Consider the following 20,064-nt stretch of genomic DNA (forward strand, 5'->3'; position numbering starts at 1 on the left):
ACCAAACTGCCGTTTTCTTCCTGAATACATCTTCATCCAGCAAGAAGACACACAGGCCAAGAACCCGCCAGAGAGTTTATGTTCTTCCCTGTAAATCACTTATAATAATGGCTTATAATAATGCCAACTAGGGATTCTGTTCCTGCAGGTAAAATCTTCTGGAACTTTTATTCCAAACCTGTGGGCATCCTTTACACTTCTCCAAGATGGCTATGAAATCTCAGAGGCATAGTTGTCCTTCCCATCTCTGGACCTGATTTTTCAGCGTCAGTTGAATTCATACTTTCTAACTTGCCCCACCACAATCCCCATAGCATTCCTTCTCTTCAGGACACATGATTATTTCCTAACCTTTTCAAACAACTCTATGAAGAATGAATGGGTGAAAAGTAAAAGAAGCACCAATTGTTCAATATATGAGTTCAAAGATGATACTAGAACTCTCCCATTTGAAAACCATTCTCAAGTGCCCATGTGATCATAATGGAGCTCCCTCCCCCCTCTCTTTCTCTCCCCCCCCCACTTTGTCAGTCATGGGACTTGAACTCAAGGCCTGGGTGTTGTCCCTGAGCTCTTCAGCTCAAGGCTACCGCCCTACCCCTTGAGCCACAGCAGACACTTCTGGTTTTCTAGTAGTTAATTGGAGATAAGAGTCTCATGGACTTTAGTGCCCGGACTGGCTTTGATCCTTGACCCGCAGATCTCAGCCTCCTGAGTAGCTAGGATTACAATATGAGCCACTGTGCCTAGGAGGCTGAACTTTTTCTGTTGTACCATAGTTATTGGTCCTGTTCAATTTTATCCCTTCTCTTTTCTAGTTTCTGTTCCCTTCTATCTGAAGTCCTTTTCATTGATCTTTCTGTACAGAGTGTAATTAAGAAGTTATTATTTACATTAAAATAATTTTATTATTATTAATGTGTTGTACAGAGGGGCTACCATTTTGTAAGTCAGGTAATGAGGACATTTCTGGTTTTGGACAATGCCACTTCTTCCTTTACCTTCCTCTAGTTTCCCCCTCCCATCCCTTCCCACAAAGTTGCATAGGTAATTTTCCATATAGTGTATACTGAATAGCACAATTGCATGTGTTCACCTTCCTTATCTTCCTTTTGTGCTTTTACCCACTTAGAAAAAAATATCCAAGTAAAAAACAAACACTAGCCAGTGGCTCACACCTTTAATCCTAGCTACCCAGGAGGCTGAGATCTGAGGATCCTGGTTCAAAGCCAGCCCAGGCACTAAAAATCCATGAGACTTATATCTCCAGTTAACCACCAGAAAACTGGAAGTGGCACTGTGGCTCAAGGGGTAAAGCAGTAGTCCTCAAGTTGAAGAGCTCAGGGATAGTGCCCAGGCCCAGAGTTCAAGTCTTACGACGGATAAAAACAAATACCACCAAACAACAAAAACCATGTTTTCATTTCCTGGAGCTAACTTCAATAAATAGTGTTTTTGTTTTTGTTTTTTTTTCCAGTCCTGGGGCTTGAACTCAGGGCCTGGGCACTATTTTTGGACACTTTTAGCTCAAGGCTAGCACTCTGCCACTTGAGCCACAGCACCACTTCTGGCTTTTTCTTTGTATGTGGCACTGAGGAATCAAACCCAGGGCTTCATGCATGCTAGGTGAGCACTCTACCGCTAGGCTGCGCTCCTGGCCCCTCCATTCTTTTTTTTTTTAAATTCCATCTGATTACTCCAGAAAGGACTCAAGATGGGGCATAGGCTTCAGGATTACCCTCCCTCCTGGGTGGCAAGAATACTATGACCATACCTTGGTGGTGGTGCAGGGGCGGGGGGGGGGGGAGGCAGCCCTGCAAGAGTGAACTAGAGGTGTAACTCCAGGGCTCTACCTTTGCAATGATCATTTTCCCAAGCCCAAGTGAGGTAAACTGTATCTGTAGATTGTGAAATAGGGTTCAGAGTTTATTGTGTTATCTCCTTCTTTACTGGGAGGTGAGGGTTCAGAGTTTATTGCATTGACCTACTCCCCCTGCAGGTCACAGATCATCCTATAAGTATTTAACCCAGAGCAGATCATGTGATAACCAGGGCTGGAGGAGAGGCTGGCTAGGGCAGTTCAGCATTTGTATTGTCTTCTAGACAGCCTGAGGGACACACGCAGTGTGGATTCTCATCCAGGGCCCATTCTTGAAATTAGATTTCAAGATAAAGGAAGCCCAGAGCCAGATGCGCCTCAATGGGATATCAGCTCCACCCCTGGCCATCCTGGACTACTACAAATGAGATTCTGTGTAGAATGTAAATCTTTTAATGTTACCTATAATGCCATCTGCCAATGGCAAATTCTTTTATTAAAAATGTTTCTGTTTTTCCCTTGTTCTTTATTCTTCAACGAAAATATCTTTCATTTTCATACACGAATCACTGATACAGGAAACAGTCTCAGTTCCAAAAGGCTTTATGAAGTGTGAGTTACTTGACTCTGAAAAGTAGATAAGCAGAGCTGGATGCAGGCAGTTTGTGCCAGTAATCTTAGCTATTTGGGAGACCGAGATTGGGAGGATTGTAGTTAAAGACCAGCCTGACCAGAAAATGTTATTGAGATACATTTTCAACTAAGACCTTGGACTGATGATATGTGCCTGTCATCCACATTGTGATGGGAAGCCTTACATAGGTGGATTGCAGCCCAGGCACACACTGGGGCAGGAAGTGAGACTGAATTTCAAAACCAACAAAAAGGGAGGCGAGACAAGATGCTATTTTTCATTCTGTGAATGAATAGACTCTGGCGTCCCTGAAAGGGCTAGATTCTAAAGTGAGTAACAGATGAAAGGAATCAGAAACCATAATGTGGAGGGCAGGAGGGAGAAAGACTACAGAGAACCTTTCCCTGTAGAAGAAAGGCAGCAAGGAGTTTCTAGCTCGTACCCAGATCTCTGTTTGGGGGAGGAAACATTGAAGACCACCACGTAAGACAGACTTTCCCCAATAGATTGCTAACTCTAGCTGCAGGAAGCAACCCATGTAGCCCTCAAACCTGTACCTTAGCTCAGGGATTTATGAGCCAGTGACTGCTCCAGTATGGAGGACTGGCCTTGGTGAAGAAAAGCTTTCTGTGACTTCCCTATCTGGGAGACGGACAGTGAGTCATCATCTTGAGATTGCCCGATTTCAGAACTGAGTTACTGTGGTAACTTGGGGATAAGGTGCAATCATGATGACTCAGAGGACACTCTGCCATAGAATTTGGGTATAGATCAGTGAGGCAGTTGAAGATACACTGTCACCTTCGATGCTAGGGGCTTGGGAGCCCTGCTATTTACTGTGTGAAAGAGGCTTCGGGTTCATTGTGGGGTCACATAGCAGAGGCACTTGTCTGGAGGCCATTTGGTCACTATAAAGGAATGGAGCAGTGACTCCTAACACCTGGCCACACCACTAGTAGAGGCAATGGAGCCAAAAGGCAGACACTCCAGACAGTGGCAGTGAATGAGTCTAGAGATCCCCTATCAAGCCACACCACAGAGGCACCATTGAGACAGCAGGGACTCTGCAGTGGTAGACTTGATAGTTGTCTCAAGCAAGGAAAGAATCTCATCACCTGAGGCAGGAACAGCAGCAGACCTTTGAGTCAGAGGTCTGTGAAATGCTTTCGTCCAGGGCCTGCCCCTGGCTCTCTGCGCTGACCACAGGGGAGGCAGAGCCCTCTCACTCAGGTGATTTCCATAGCCTCTAGCATCACACAGAGACACACAACAATAATCAAAAGTTTACAGTTTGCTTTCTGCATCTGTCTCGCTAGTTTGGTTTGGCGGTTTTTATACTTTTTATTCATTTAGCTGTATGGATATTATTTGTTTTATAGTTTTTACCTTCCAGGACTCTTATCCACTCCCATATACTTTTCAGTTCTGTGTCTCCTTCCAAAGTCGTTATAGCTGAACCACAAACATCTGCCTTTCGGTATTCAATTTTTAAATCATATTTTTGTCCCCTTTCTACAGCCTTTCCTCATTTATACTTTCTTCTATCTACAAGTAAAACTATTTTCTTCTGTGCTGGTTCCCTTATCCTTTATCCTTCCTCATCACTGACACTTTACCTGGTATAACTAGATTGTCAAAACATCATTTACACACATTCTTTCTCTCTAGACTCATGTAAAGATATTGAAGTGACAGTGCTAACAAATTTTTTTTTTCAGTCATGGGGCTTGAACTCAGGACCTGGGGCTCTGATTCTAACAATGGTACTATTAGGAAGACAAGGGGGAAAGGTAGAGGTAAAGAGAAAGATGGAGGGTGAATAATTTTGAAATACATTGCCACTATATATAAAGATGACATAAGGAAATATTAATGAAAGCTGTTGATCAATAGGAGGGTAGAGGAAGCAGAAAGAGAAAGCGATAGGGAGGGTTATTCTGAGCAAAATTATATATGTATATGTGTATGTATTAGGGGTATGTGAAATACCATGATGAATTCCTTTGTTGTAATCAATACATAGTAAAAGCTAAATACAAAAAAAAGAAAATGTGGCTGGGGATATGGCCTAGTGGAAGAGTTCCTGCCTAGCATGTTGAAACCCTGGGTTCCATTCCTCAGTACCACGCTCACAGAAAAAGCTGGAAGTGGTACTGTGGCTCAAGTGGTAGAGCACTAGCCTTGAGCACAGAGAAGCTTAGGGACAGTGCCCAGGCCCTGAGTTCAAGCTCCAAGACTAGGGGGGGAAAAAGAATGACAGAAACAGTAAAAACAGGTTCTGTTATGAGTTTGGGTACCAATGGAAGCAGAGGGCTGAACAAAGGTGACTGTGATTGAAACAGTTTATTTACATGTATGAAAGTAGAACAATGAAACTTGTTGAAATTATTTTAAGAAAGGAAAAGTGGAATAAAGAAGAGTGGTAGAGGGAGTGAGGTTGGACAAGGTACCTTGCATCGGTGTGGAGAGATCACAACAAATCCCCATTGCTACAACTAATGTATGCTAGGAAACCTAAAACACATCAACAGCATCAAAACATGGCCGAAACATGGCCCTTGGGTAGAATGCTTGCTTAGAAAGCATGAAGCCCTAAATTCAAATTCCCATACTACAGCAAAAAGAAAGAAAACACAGGTTGAAGAGAAGCAGGAGTTCTTGGGTTCTTCACTGAGAGTCAATGAGTTGTATCTCCAGACAAATTTCTTCTGCTGCAAGCATGTGTACACTATTAGAAATTATAACATGCTGTCTATGAACTAATTTTTTTTTTTGGCCAGTCCTGGGCTTAAACTCAGGGCCTAAGCACTGTCCTCAGGTTTTCTCAAGGTTAGAACTCTACCACTTGAGTACTTGAGTCACAGCACTACTTCCAGCTTTTTTCTGTTTTTTTTTTTTTTTGTGTGTGTGTTTGTTTGTTTTTTGTTTTTTTTCCAGTTGTGGGCTAGGGCTCAGGGCCCAAGCACTATACTTGGGCTTTCTCGAGGTTAGAGTGCTACCACTTGAGCCACAGCACTACTTCTGGCTTTTATCTATGTATGTGGTACTAAGGAATCGAACCTGGGTCTTCGTGCATGCTAAGCAAGCACTCTACCACTAGGCCAAACTCCCAGCCTGCTTTTTTCTATGTTATGTGGTACTGAGGAACCCAACCTGGGTCTTCGTGCATGCTAAGCAAGTATTCTACTACTAGGTCAAACTTACGGCCTATGAACTCATTTTGAGTAGTCTGTATTCTACTATGATACATATCATTATGAAGTTATAGGTCTGTCCTGGTCAATGGGTCCTTAGATGACCAGAATTATTAGCATCAAATTGCTCTACCTTCAGTAGGCTTCACCATGTCTCACTGTAGCCACACATGTAAATGAGATACATGTGCCTTCACAATGCCTATGAGGTAGGCACAGTAGGTCACAGAAAAGTAATATTTGGCAGTGTAAAAAATTCAATAAAGATGCTGAAGCATGGGCCGGGAGTTTGGCCTAGTGGTAGAGTGCTTTGCATAGCATGCACAAAGACCCGGGTTCGATTCCTCGGTACCACATACATTGAAAAAAGCCAGAAGTAGTCCTGAGGCTCAAATGGTAGAGCTCTAGCCTTGAGAAATCCCAAGGACAGTGCTCAGGCCCTAAGCTCAAGCCCAGACTGGCAAAAAAAAAAAAAAAAAAAGATGGTGAAGCATTATTTGAGTGACAGAGCTGTGCCATCATTTCACTGAGAAAAGTGTACCCTTCCTAATATTCACTAAGATCAGTGACAAGGATATGGAAGAAAATTATTTTACATATATGCACAAATAAAATACATATTCAGTAACTAATAAATATATTTAAATATGCAGCAGTGTTCTTTTTCTTATAGATAAGCTACCCAAGTTTTATTTTGACAGCTAAGTTACTGTCTGTCCATTATCCAGACAGGTATCTTTTTTGTTTATTTTTTGTTCTTTTTTCTGGCCCTGGGTCTCGAACTCAGGGCTTGGGCTCTATTCCTGAACCTCTCTGTGCTCAAGGCTAGTGTTCTACCACTTGAGCCACAGTGCTACTTCCAGCTTTTTCTGAGTAGTTTATTGGAGATAAGAGTCTCACAGACTTTCCAGCCCAAGCTAGCTTTGAACCACGGTCCTCAGATCTTGGCCTCCCGAGTAGCATGTATGAACCACTGGTGCCCAGTTCAGACAGACAGCTTTGATCATTTTTATATTAATCAGTTTCCATAGACTCAATCCCTTGTATTTGATTCCATATCTAGTTGTCATCATTTGTGTGTGTGTGTGTGTGTGTGTGTGTGTGTGTGTGTGTGTGTGTGTGTGTTTCAGTTGTGGGGCTTGAACTCTGGGCTTGGGCACTGTCCCCAAGCTCTTCAGCTCAAGGCTACCACCCAGCCCCTTGAACCCCAGTGTCACTTCCAGTTTTCTAGTGGTTAATTGGAGATAAGAGTCTCATGGACTTTAGTCCCAGGCTGGCTTTGAACCTCAATCCTCAGATCTCAGCCTCCTGAGTAGCTAGAATTATAGGTGTGAGCCACTGCACCCAGCTATCATCATGTTTTTTGATTTATATATTTAAATTATTTCTTTCTCCCTCCTGTCCCTACCCATATTACATTGTTCATTTTTTACATGGTGTACATTAAATATGACTGCATTTACTCACTCTTCCTCCCTCCATTCCTGTGCTCCCCTCTTACCCCACCCCCTAAAAACCTCCACATTCCATTTCCTGGGTTGTTTTTTTTTTTTTTAATATTACATTAGTGGTTCAGAGGAATCACCTTTTGATTCCTCCCTAGTAAGGCCTCTTTTAGTCAGATTGTTCACATGTATATGCATTAAGCCCTAGTTGCATTATCATGCCTAGTTGTATTTTACAAATAGCTTTCACAAATGAGAGAAATGTGCACCATTTGTCTCTTTGAGCCTGGCTTACTTCACTTAATATGATTTGCTCTAGATCCAGCCATCTCCCGCAACAGGTTTTGGTGTTTTTTTTTGGGGGGGGGGAGGGTGGGTACTGTATTGCTTTTGAGATAGTGTCCCCTTGACTTTGCTAGAATTAGCCCAGATCTTATGGTCCTCCTCTCTTTCCCTCCTGTGCAGTTGAGATTATAGAAGTGTGCAATATCATATTTTAAAACCATTAGAACAAAGTTACTACTGGGGTTAGGATATAAAGCCAGGATCACATCCTCTGGTTATGAACATTTAATGGGCTTATAGATCTTCAAGAAGATTTTAATAAACACAGCCAAAGAAGAAAAAATGTTTTCAATGAGAAAAGTAATCTCATCACAAGAAACAAAATTAGACATCAGGGTAGAGGATGACAATAGACAAGAATGGCTACTAGAGTTATTTTTCTATTTTGAGTAAGTGGCTGGAATTATGCACTCGAGTGAGGAATCAGAAGAGGGGCACATGGGGGAGGGGACCAGGAGTGAGCTCTCTTGGGCTTGGGTGGCTTTAACATACTTAGGGGACGAGAGGGGGGGCGGGAGAAGGAGAGAGAGAGAGAAAGGCAACTGGATATGCAATCCAGTCAAGAAAGCAAGCTTGACTTCAGTGAGAAGCCTGAGAGTTTCATGATGGTCATACTGTAGAAGAGGAGGCCGCCCAGGTGTGGAATTTACCTAAGGAAGGAAAAGGAACCGAACACAATGCCCTAGGAAACAACATGTGATGGAGCAAAGGCAGCTGTGCAGAAGAGACTGACATTATTTCAGATGTAAACACATTACTCAAAGCACTCCTATAGAACCTTCCACTCAGATTCCCCCATGCAGATATTTTACCTTTTGAAAGTAAGTTGAAGATGTCATTTTAGCCCTTAATAATTAATGTGGAAGCCCTTAATATTAAATGTGTTTTTTTTGTGGGTCATTGGACTTGAACTTGGCCTAGGCGCTGTCCCTGAGCTTTTCAGATCAAGGCTACCTCGAGCCAAGCCCCACTTCACATTTTCTAGAGGTTAATTGGAGATAAGAGTCTTATAGGCGTGAGTCACCGTGCCCACTTAAATGTATATTTTTAAGGATGCCATCTTTCATATTCTCATGAGTACAATCATAAGAATCAAGAAATTAACAGTGATATGATACCATCAGATGATACAATACAAACCATGTTCAGATTTCAGCAGTGTAACCATTTGTCCTTTTTGATAAGAAAAAAATCCATCCTTGGGTACGCAGTACATCCAGTTGCCTTGTCTCTGTGGTAAGGGAGAGAGCCTTTGATGTGACATAATTGGCTGCTACTCAAATGTGCTGTAACTTTGTAATTAATGAAGATGTGAAGGCCCTTGGGGGATCTAAAGCGTTGAGAATCTCAGGAGTGCATGGACCCAAGGCCAGTGGAACAGCAACAATCCTTGGATAAGCCCCTCTCCTGATTTAGGAAATCTCTGCAGCAGCCCATGAAAAAGCACTGGCTATCACTGCAACAGACATGTAATCACCAGCAGCAGAAGGCTGGGAGTACTCCAGAGAAAGATCATGAGTCCTGGGAAGAAAAGGAAGTTTCTTAGGCTTAATACTTGAGCCATCAACTCAGGGAAGGGGACCTCTAATAGTCTATTTTCTGGCACCCTTCTTGAATGGCTTCTACCAGTGCTTCAGTCAAGGTGGTAGGGTAGCTTTCCTCACTATTCTGTCCCATCAAATCCATTAGTCTCCATGGACCTATATGAAGGTCTTTGTGAGGCAATTGAGGGTTCTGAATATGGACTGGGAATTAGGTGATATCTAGTAATATTTTTTTTTCCCAGTCCTGGGCTTGAGCTCAGGGCCTGAGCACTGTCCTTGGACTTTCTCAATGATAGAACTATACCACTTGAACCTCAGCACCATTTCCGGCTTTTTTTCTTCTATGTATGTGGTACCGAAGAATCAAACCTGGGTCTTTGTGCATGCTAGGCAAGCACTCTACCACCTAGGCCAAACTCCCAGCTCTCTAGTAATATTCTTAATTTTGTCATGCATGGTAAAGGCACCAGGATATGTCCTGGTTGTGTTTTTTTTTGTTTTTGTTTTTTCCAATTCCGTGGCTTGAACTTAGGGCCTGAGCACTCTCCTTGGGTGTTCTCAAGGCTAGAACTCTACTACTTGAACTTCTGGCTTTTTTTTTTTTTTTGTGCCAGTCCTGGGCTTGGGCTCAGGGTTTGAGCACTGTCCTTGGACTTTTTCAAGGCTAATACTCTACCAGTTGAGCCTCAGCACCACTTACGGCTTTTTGCTATGTATGTGGGGTACCGAGGTCTTCGAACTGGAGTCTTCGTGCATGCTAGGCAAGCACTCTACCACTAGGCCAAACTCCCGGCCCCTGCTTCTGGCTTTTTCTATGCATGTAGTACTGAGGAATTGAATCTGGGTCTTTGTGCATGCTAAGGAAGTACTCTACCACTAGGCCAAACTCCCGGCCCCTGCTTCTGGCTTTTTCTATGTATGTAGTACTGAGGAATTGAACCTGGGTCTTTGTGCATGCTAAGGAAGTACTCTACCACTAGGCCAAACTCCTGGCTCCTGTTTTGTTATTTTTGAAAAAAAGAAATGCCTGCAGAATATGATGTATGCAATTTTCTGTATTATTCTTAAGAACAAATAGGTAGATAAGTAATAATAGAATGTTTTGGTAGTTTTAGAATCTAGGGCATTCACCAAGCCATTCAATCAATGTTAGGGTTGTAGTACATTATAGGTAGTGTGATTTAGTGACATGCCCTAAATTCTCTTTAGCTGTAGCCATCAAACATTTTTATATCCATGACTCCTTTTTTTCCCTCAATTTTATTTTATTGTCCAGGTGATGTAAAGAGGGGTTACATTCATCAGGTAGTGGTACATTAATTCTTGTACATTGATACCCCTTCCAATGTTTTTCTCCCAGTTTCCCTCCCCCTACCCCTTCCCAATCATCTTGTTTTTCCCCTTCCCTTCTCTATTCAAATAAACAAATAAATGCATATATACAATATACCAGGTACCAAAGTCAGATACAGTGGCAACATGAGATACACCATAAGGAAAGAAACCAAACCAAACAAAAACAAAAAGGGAGGGAGAGGGGGAGAAGGAATAACCTCACACAGTAGGTTGAGAGCAACAAACACAAAAATCAAGCTATTTCCATATCCGGGAGTTCATTTCACTTATCCTCATCCTATATGGCCATATCCACATTGCTACTGATCTATTATGTTCTTCTGCTAGGAGAATCCTGGATGTGTACTACATATTGCAAATGAGGGAAACCATGGAGCCTGTTTCTTTGGATCTGACTTAATGTGTTTTATTTTTCCCCCAAGTCTTTCCATTTCCTTACAAATGGGGAGATGCCATTCTTTCTGGTGGCAGCATAGAATTCCATTGTGTATAAATACCACATCTTCTTGATCCATTCATCTAACCGAGGGACATCTGGGTTGGTTGCATATCTTAGCTATAGTAAATAATGCTGCAATGAACATGGTTGTGCTAGTAGCTTTACTATGTCCTTGTTTATGGACATTTGGGTAAGTACCCAGGAGTAGGATTGCTGGGTCATAAGGGAGCTCTATGTTTAACCTTTTGAGGAACTGCTTTCCAGTTTACACTAGTTTACATTCCCACCAACAGTGTATTAGCATTCCCTTTTGCCCACATCCCCTCAGCATCAGTTCTTATTAGATTTATTGATAATGGCCATTCTAACTGGGATGAGGTGGAATCTCAGAGTGGTTTTAGCAATTCACAACCACTCATGACTCCTACCTTAGGTTGGGCTTCCCAATTCTCTGTTGAAGAAATAGCCTTAGTTTAATAGTCTAATACCTGGTACTTAGAAAATTTTTTTTGTTATTTTCTTTTGTATAGGTTTTAGGGCTTGAACTCAAGGATTAGGTGCTGTCCCTGCTATAGCTTCTCTTCTAGTTTTTTTTTGCCAGTCCTGGGCTTGAGCTCAGGGCCTGAGCACTGTCCTTGGTCCTTGGACTTTCTCAAGACTAGAGCTCTACCACTTGAGCCTCAGCACCACTTCTGGCTTTTTTCTATGTATGTGGTACCAAGGAATCGAACCCGGGTCTTCGTGCATGCTAGGCAAGCACTTTAACCACTAGGCCAAACTCCTGGCACCTCTTCTAGTTTTTTTTTTTTTTGGTGGTTAATTGGAGATAAGAGTCTCATGGACTTTCCTACCTGTGCTAGCTTCAAACCACAATCCCCAGGACTTAACATGCTGGGTAGCTAAGATTACAGATGTGAATCTCTGGTGCCAGGCCCAAAGTTCTTATTACTGCTTCTCCAAAGTCATCTCTTGAAATATCTGACAACTACAGGACTGATGGGCCCGGTAGAGCTGTCAGAGTTTGAAGTTTTTGTGGATGGGTATAGATTCCTTCCATTCCCTGGAACTCTTGAGTACATCTCATAGGCTTTTTTTCTTTTTAAACAGCTTTCAGCTCTCACTTGCCATTTGAATCTAAATTCAAGTGTCAGTAGGGGAGAGCAAGCTGTGCAGGTCCCTGACAAGCTCCTGCCATCTGCAGCAGTATTTTTCCCCCATCATCTTGACAGCTGAGAGTTGGCAATATTACAATTCAGACAGCACTCAGTGTTTGAAAGGAAAATTATGGTTTTTCAGGATGCAGCTGGTGCACAAGTGAATAGGCTGAAGTTTCTATGAAGCATTTCCCTCCCCTTTATGATATGAAAATAAGAAAATGGAGATTCAGCATGTGGTTCTTTAAAAGAACAACCAAAAGGCATGGTTTGGAGAACAAAGGCAAACAAAGCATTCTGATCCACAGTAATAATTTTAATACAAAGCAAAAATAGTAAAACAATCATTTATACATGATTTCCTTTCTATTGGAAGAGTTAACGTTGTTATTGCTGTAGAAATGACTTGGAAATCAGCTATTTTGGTGTCTGCTTCAGATCAATTCTTTGTGGCACATTTTCATTTTGCCAGTTAGGAAAGAGTACAATGGACTTTCCTGGGGGAAGCTTAGCTAAAGCACCTTCCCTGGCTGAGACTCGACTTTATTTACTAATCAATCATTCTATAAGCTTCTCAGCAAAGGAAATGTATTTCCCACCTCTGAAAACCAGAAACTAGACAAAGCAAGGAGAGCAAACAGAAGTGTTTTCAAGAGTTTTTCTTAGACTTCAAAGAAGTTGGGCACATTTTACCACAGTACTTCCTTCTGAGAAAAACTGTTGCTTCTTCTTCTGGAACTAAGATGTTGCAATTCTTTCACTAATGGATTTATTTTCTCTGTCACCCAGTGGCACTGAAATGCGGATACGCATTTAAGACCCTGGGAATAAACTTGACCTGGGATTGCTCATCTTTGTGATGTAAATACTTCCCAGTTACTAGTGTGATGTGACCGATTGGTGGAGGTGAGAAAAGATAGTATTTCACCATACAAATACAAGCAAGGTCAATAACCTCAAGTTTAGGAATAATAGGTTGGGGACTGGAGGCTCACATCTATAATCCTTGCTGTTTAAGAAGCTGAGGATTGTGATTTGAAGCCAGCTCTTGTAGACAAATCTGAGAGACTCATCTCCAATGAACTAGCAAAAAGCCAGAGCTTTTCGTGTGTGGGTTCAAGTAGTAGAATGCTAGCTAGTAAGAAAACTGAATGAGGTCCGGGGTTCTGTGAAATGATTCCTGCTCCCTGCCTCTCCTCTAGTTTAGAAGTCAGTGTTCCTCTAAATAGGAGATCCTGGAGTCCCAGTGTGGATGTGCCAGGAGAGCAGAATTTTAGTTGCCTCATTGGCTGGTAGCATCTGATCTCAATGACTGGCATCCTGCCAAGTCCATATGGGGCTGTCGTTTGCTTCATTCCCCAGCCCCGCCTCTGGCCTTCTATACACCTATCACCCTCTGTTTAACAGGTTGAATTAAGCCCCTGACACCTCTTCTTTCATTTGCTGCAAAGGCAGTAAGGAAATACCCCAAAAGAAGAGAAAATTAAAAAAAAAAAATCAGTAGCTAAATCATCCAAAGCCAAGCTGCTCTTGAGTTTCCAGCCTCTCTCTTGTCCCAGCCTTTGGGATTTTTTTTTTTTAACTGCATACATTCCCTGTATCTTTAACTCCAGCATCATTGAATCTCAAGGATGGATGAGACCTTGCAGTCATTAAGCCTGAACCACAGCCTGCTTGAGTGGCCGCCAGCCCTCCCCGCAGTGTCTCTTCTTCCTAGCTGTAAAGTGGCTGTCTGCTGCTTTTATCCCTTGGCTCAGCGCCACAGCCACAGGAGGGCACTTTGTGTGATTGCTCACAGCAGGGAAAGCAAAAACGAAAGGAAACCAAAGAAAGCCAGGATATAGTTAAGGATTTTATATTGAAGATTGTGTTTATTGATCACATTGATAGGTGACAAAACTAAAATTTAGTGAGATGAAGTGAGTGCTTTAGGAGTCAGGATGTGAACCCACAGGGGGAACCCTGACGGCTAGTTGGTTACAAGATGTCAGTCTAGTGTAGTGGGAATGAAAAATATATCACCTTCAGGAATGGTATTTGAGTTAACCTTGAGAAGGGAATAGTTCTTTTAGGAAAATCCCTTTTGTCTGCCAACAATGGAAAAAGGGTGAAATCCTGAAGGTGAGGTGTTAAAAGAAAATGTACAGCAGGGCTGGGAGTTTGGTCTAGTGGTAGAGTGCCTGCCTAGCATGCACAAAGACCCGTGTTCAATTCCTTGGTACCACATACATAGAAAAAGCCAGAAGTGGTGCTGGGGCTCAAGTGGTAGAGCTCTATCCTTGAGAAAGCCCAAGGACAGTGCTCAGGCCCTGAGTTCAAGCCCCAGGAGTGGCAAAAAAAAAAAAAAAAAAAAAGGAAAGAAAATGTGTAGCAAGCCTGGGATAGTGGTACATGCTTTAAATTCTAGTACTTGGGATGGAGACAGGAGGGTAGCAAATTCAAGGCCAGCCTGGGCTATATGGTAAGACCCTGCCTCTAAAAACAAGGAGGAAGAAGAAGAAACAAAACCAATTTATGTGAGTACATAAATAGGTTTGTCTTGTCCCAAGGAAGGCAGACAGGGACCACATGGTGGGAAAGTGAGTGGAAATGTCTTTGCAATACATGAAAAGAATATTTAGAGTGTGGTGCCAAGCCTGCAATGCTGCAGTGTCTGCAGTTTTCTCCTATACTATTGAGACATGTATACACACTCACTTGCATTTTGCTGTGTGTGGAAACAGGGTGGGAACGAAGCTTCAGATGTGAGCTGATACAGTGCCAAGATGAGATGTTGTTGCTGAAAATGAGGTTGCAGAAGTCTGGAGTCAGCAGTAGTTGCAAAAAACAGAAGTGTCTTAGAAATCACAATTCAGAGTCCAGAACAGAATTCCAGAGTTATCGGATCCCAAGGGATAAGGGGCCATGACAGGAAAAATCTGTGCCTGTGTCTGATCACAAGTGAGGCATGTTATAGGATAAGAAGTGGGAGGAGCCAGGCACTGGTGGCCCATGCCTATAATCCTAGCTACTCAGGAGGCTGAGATCTGAGGATAAAGTTGGAAGCTTGCCTGAGCAAAGAAATCTGAGACCTTTTTTCCAGTTAATCAGCAGAAAGCTGGAAATGGAGGTATGACTCAAGTGGTAGAGTGTTAGCTGTGATAAAAAAAACCAAGCAGGAACATGAGGCCCTGAGTTTAAGACCCAGTACTGGTATGCATACATGCTCACAACCCCCCCCCCCCAACACACACACACAGAGTGGGAAGACATTTTGGATCTCGCTACTGACTGCAGTGGAGCATATGGAGTCAACTTGGGTGTTTTTGATGGGTACCGGAACTTCAAACCCTTAGCCTCTGTTCTGCTTGGTATGGGCCTTCTCCCTTACATCCCATCATGGAATAGCCAAGGGTGTGTGTGTGGGGGCGGGGATTGAAATGGTCATGGCTGGTCTAAAGGGCATGTTGGCCAGCCTGCATCCTGGATGTCTCACATGCACCTTTGGGGTTGTCATACCGATCCACGTGAGTGCTGACCCCTTGGCAGAGATTCACACAACAGGGATGTCAGAGGGTGGGATCTAGGATAGCAGTAAGTGCCAGACACATGAAGGAATACAACCACTGGACACTGTGCTGGGTCTTCTCACTGCTAACTAGCTATGTGAGTGTGGTCTTGGAACTCAATTCCTTATTTATAAAATGGGGAGGGGACTGGTGTTTGAGGGCTTCGATTCTTGTGGCCTCCCATCTGGCCCTCGGGAGTGATTTTCCTCATGTTGCCTTGGAGGTACAGAGAATAGGATCTTCACAAAATGAGATTACAAAACCAGGTGGAAAGGCCAGTCTAGGGCTCTAGAGAGTGTTGCTGCATGTTGTCTCCAAAACTGCATCTGAAGGAGGAAATTGGGAGCTGAGAAGGAATACAGTTCAGGCTAAGCCGTAATAATTTTAGGAGCTGATCCATAACATTTAGAATGGAGGAATAACCTAGTTTGAGGAAACAATGAAAACAGCATGTCCTTAGGGATAATCTTCCAGGTAGAAACATTTTTGCAGGAATGATCGGTAGTGACCGTGAGTCTCAGAGGCAATCCAAAGCAGTACCAGGTTTTCTATTAAGCTATATAGTCCAACATCTAAGAACATTAACTTTAGGGACAGTGACAAATAGCTGCTGTCAGGGCCTTTCCTAGGACATCTGCACAGAGTACAGGAGCCTCACCTACAGGTTCAAAGGACAGCATTCTGCTGAAGTGACTTGATGGATGGGAGTGGGAGCCGCTCCCTTCCACAGGTTGTGGCCCTGGGATTTGCACGTGGCTAGTCCATCTGCCTTTTAGGGGATCACCTGTTACTTGGGTGCTCCTGGAATTTCCCTTCCTACCTCAAAGCAGCTCCCATTTTTGTGGGATTTACATTCTGAATGGTCTCATTGGTACAGCTCAGGCCTTGAAGGATAAGTACACCCCTCTAACTTCTCAAGACTAGGCCTCTGTCTTCATAAAGAATAGCTCCAAGTCGGGTGAGGTGGCTCATGCCTGTAATCCTAGCTACTCAGGAGGCTGAGATCTGAGGATCAAGGTTCAAAGCCAGCCTGGGCACTAAAGACTGCAAGACTCTTCTCTCCAATTAACCACAGAAAATCAGAAGTGGGGCTGTGGCTCCGTAGCCTTGAGCTGAAGAGCACAGGGTCAGCGTTCAGGCCCAGAGTTCAAGCCCCACAACCAACAATAACCAAAAAAAAAGGAATAGCTTCAGTATATTCCCGATTCTCTCATTAATCTTTAGAAGATGGGGTGACAATGACCCAGAAGCATTGCAGCCCTTCGATACAACTACTTAATAATTAACAAATAAATCCTTAGGTGGGTTATTTTTCCACCTCCCCACAGGAGTTTCAAATGATCCTAATTTTATATTTCTTCCACAAAATTATCTCAAACCCTCCCCCTTTCTCTTTTCTTCTCACCTTGTCCCATTTGTCACAGAATTCTTCAGCTGGGAGCACAGCGTTTGCCATTGTTACAGTAATGGCTTATGACCCACTTTCATTATTTGTCAAGTCATTCTAAAGCCCTCAAACACCCAGTCCCCATTCTGTCCATCCCATGGACAGAATCAGACAAGATATCATGAAGACATTTTTCCTAAGTGCAGAATTATATATATTCTGAGTGACTGAGCTATCAACATTCAAGTTTTGACCAGTTTCAAGATGCTACTACCAGACAATAGGAAGACCATATACAAACATTGAATCTATGTTACAGAAGGAAGACTTTGTTAGTTGAATTATAAGCGCCAGGTACTTGCAGCAGTTGTACTGGAGGCATCCAGAAGCCTCTGAAAACCCCAAGAGCCAACCTCTTTTCAGATTATAAGGTTCCCTAACTGGAAGGAAGGCCCCCAAGATGCTGCATTCCATATTAGGTCCCCTAGCATTGTTTAGTTTGCTGAAGCCAAGAAGTCATGGCCTCTTCACCCTCTCAGGGTGGTGATGAGAACTATTATGACACTAGGTGTGGGAGGTATCTGTTATCATCTTCCACACAATGTACAACCCCATTTATTAACTTGCTTCACCTCAAAGTACTCCCAAGAGGTAAATGTAATGCATCTTTCCCCTGCCTGAAGAACGGAAAAATGGAGGCATAGAGCTCACGTCATCTCTTGTCTAAGAAGACAGCATGCTCTGGCTCTGTATTCCATGTTCTTTCCAGCAGGTGTGGGCAGCTGTAGCAAGTGTAGCCAGGCCACCTGGCTGAGGCCCAGAGTTTTGGGCAATCTTGGAGCAGGGCTGGAATCAAGCTATGACCCAGCATTCTCTGCTTTCACACAGGGCTTGTTTCTAGCAGTGAGGTCAATGATGACAGATGCCATTACCAGCTGGAAAAACGGGCCTCCTTTGGCAAAGGAATATGGAACCACTCTGGCAGCTCTTGGTCAGAATGGGGCCCTTTGAGTTCAAGGGGAAAGACAAGGAAATGGAAAAGTGTAAATACAGCTTCTGGGAGATCAAGACTTGTTTCAGATGTTTCCACATCTAATTCTAGCAAATAAACCTAAAACTCTCCACCTTCTAATGTCACCCCGAGTGGTAATGATAAGGTACATTTCTTAAAGAAGGGTGAAGGATTATTTTTTTTTATAAGACGCATTGTACAAGACGCATTACCTGGTTACAGTTCAGTAGCATGCACCCTATGTTGCATCACATTTAAAATTACAACTGTGTCGCGTGACATCTCTATCACACCACATCAAACCTTTTTTAGTTGTACAACTGTTATTTGTGAAATCTGATTTTAATTAGAGTACTTAAGAACCAGTTTCTATTGAAATGTGCTGTGAAAAATGTAAGTTTGACTTGATACACATTTGTATATTTACAGCAGAATAAATACAAGAATGATGCCCCCAATGGGTGGTGCTGCCTTCTAAGATGTTACCTTGGGAAAATGGATGTTTGAGTTCAGTGAAGCTGACTTTACTCAGAATATTTTGAGAAACTTCGTAGTAAGTTTCCTCAGAGTTGGCTGGTAAATCTATGTTCTCTAAGCAAAAACCTATTTTTTGAGGAAATTTTAATAGTCCAAATGTGGTGGGTCATGCCTGTAATCCCAGCAGTTGGGGGAGGCAGGGGCAGGAGGAATGTGAGTTTGAGATCTGTCTCAAGAGATAATAAAAAAAAAAAAGAGGAGGAGGAGGAAGAGAAGAAAAGTCTGACATATAAAGTGGTAGATAGAACTTGTCACTGCCGCAACAGGCAGCAGAAGTTAGAAGACATTAAAAATAAGCAGTGGGGGGGGCCGGGGAGTTTGGCCTAGTGGTAGAGTGCTTGCCTAGCATGCACGAAGGCCCAGGTTCGATTCCTCGGTACCACATACATAGAAAAAAGCCACAAATGGTGCTGTGGCTCAAGTGGTAAAGCTATAGCCTTGAGAAAGCCCAAGGACAGAGTTCAGGCCCTGAGCTCAAGCCTAAGACTGGCAAAAAAAAAAAAAAGCAGTGGGTACTGGTGGTTTACACCTGCAATTCTAGCTAATCAGGAGTCTGAGATCTGAGGCTTGTAGTTCAAAGTTAGCCTGGATAGAAGGGTCTAAGAGGCTCCATCCCTATTTGGCGGGGTGGGGGAGAGGAGAGGGAAATGCTGGACTGGAAAAGTAGCTAAGTGCTAGCTATGAGTGAAAAAGGTGAGTGAGAGCACAAGGCCCCTGAGTTCAAGCTCCAGTACCAGGACAAAAACAAATAAAACAAAACCAAAAAAAACAATCTGACTATAAAGTGTTGAGGCCTTTTTCAAGGGCTTCAAAGAAAACCCTATAGAGGAATTCAAAATGTTCTTGGCAGATGCAACATCATAGCTCAAGAGTAAGGTCCCCCCGAGTGATGATAACTTGAATACATGTGTTCTCGTATATTTGGTCATTGCTTGTTTTTAGTTATAGTTCATATAAACAGAGATAGGAAATCCTGTCTCCATGATTTCTCCCAAGGGAAGGATCTCATCTAGTGCTTTAAAGAGTTGAAATTGGAAGCAGTTGGCTGTCATTTCTATTTTAGCCCCCCCCACCAAAACATGTACAATGAATAATTATTGATAACTCAGTTTCCTCAGAAGAAAATGGGTAAGGATGGGTTTCTGGAGCCTGGAGTCAAATGGCCAGGGGATGGAACGTGTTTCCAGTGGCCATATCTAACCCAACAAGCCAATACCAACTCAGCCACAAAATCTCCTGCAGCTAAGCAGAGCATGAAGGCGCTCATCGTAGAGGGGGAAGAATGATTATCTTTCTGTATGTTTTTGTGGTTTAAAAACAAACAAACAAACAAACCACTGGCTCTAGGTAACAAATGAACAGAGCCCATTAGAAAAAAAAGCCCCTAGTGCTAGAGTCTAGTACACGTTTAAGAAACAAAGTATATGGCCATTAGCTCACTGAAGTGCATTTCCAGCTGAGGCCAAAGGCAGCAAGGGTGCAGGAAGCTGCTAGAGCTGGCACTAGTTAAAGCAGGTGTATAAATTCCCAGTGGCAAAGCAGTTTGTAATCAGAACATAGGCCAAGGAGTGAGGTGAAAGAATGTTGAGTCTCATTCAGTGGTGAGAAGGAAGCTCCCTAGAATGCCCTATCCTGAGTGTCAGAGAAATA

The sequence above is a fragment of the Megascapheus bottae genome, chromosome 6 (genome assembly GCF_031878675.1).
Source record: "Megascapheus bottae isolate mThoBot1 chromosome 6, mThoBot2.hap1, whole genome shotgun sequence".
NCBI lineage: Eukaryota > Metazoa > Chordata > Mammalia > Rodentia > Geomyidae > Megascapheus > Megascapheus bottae.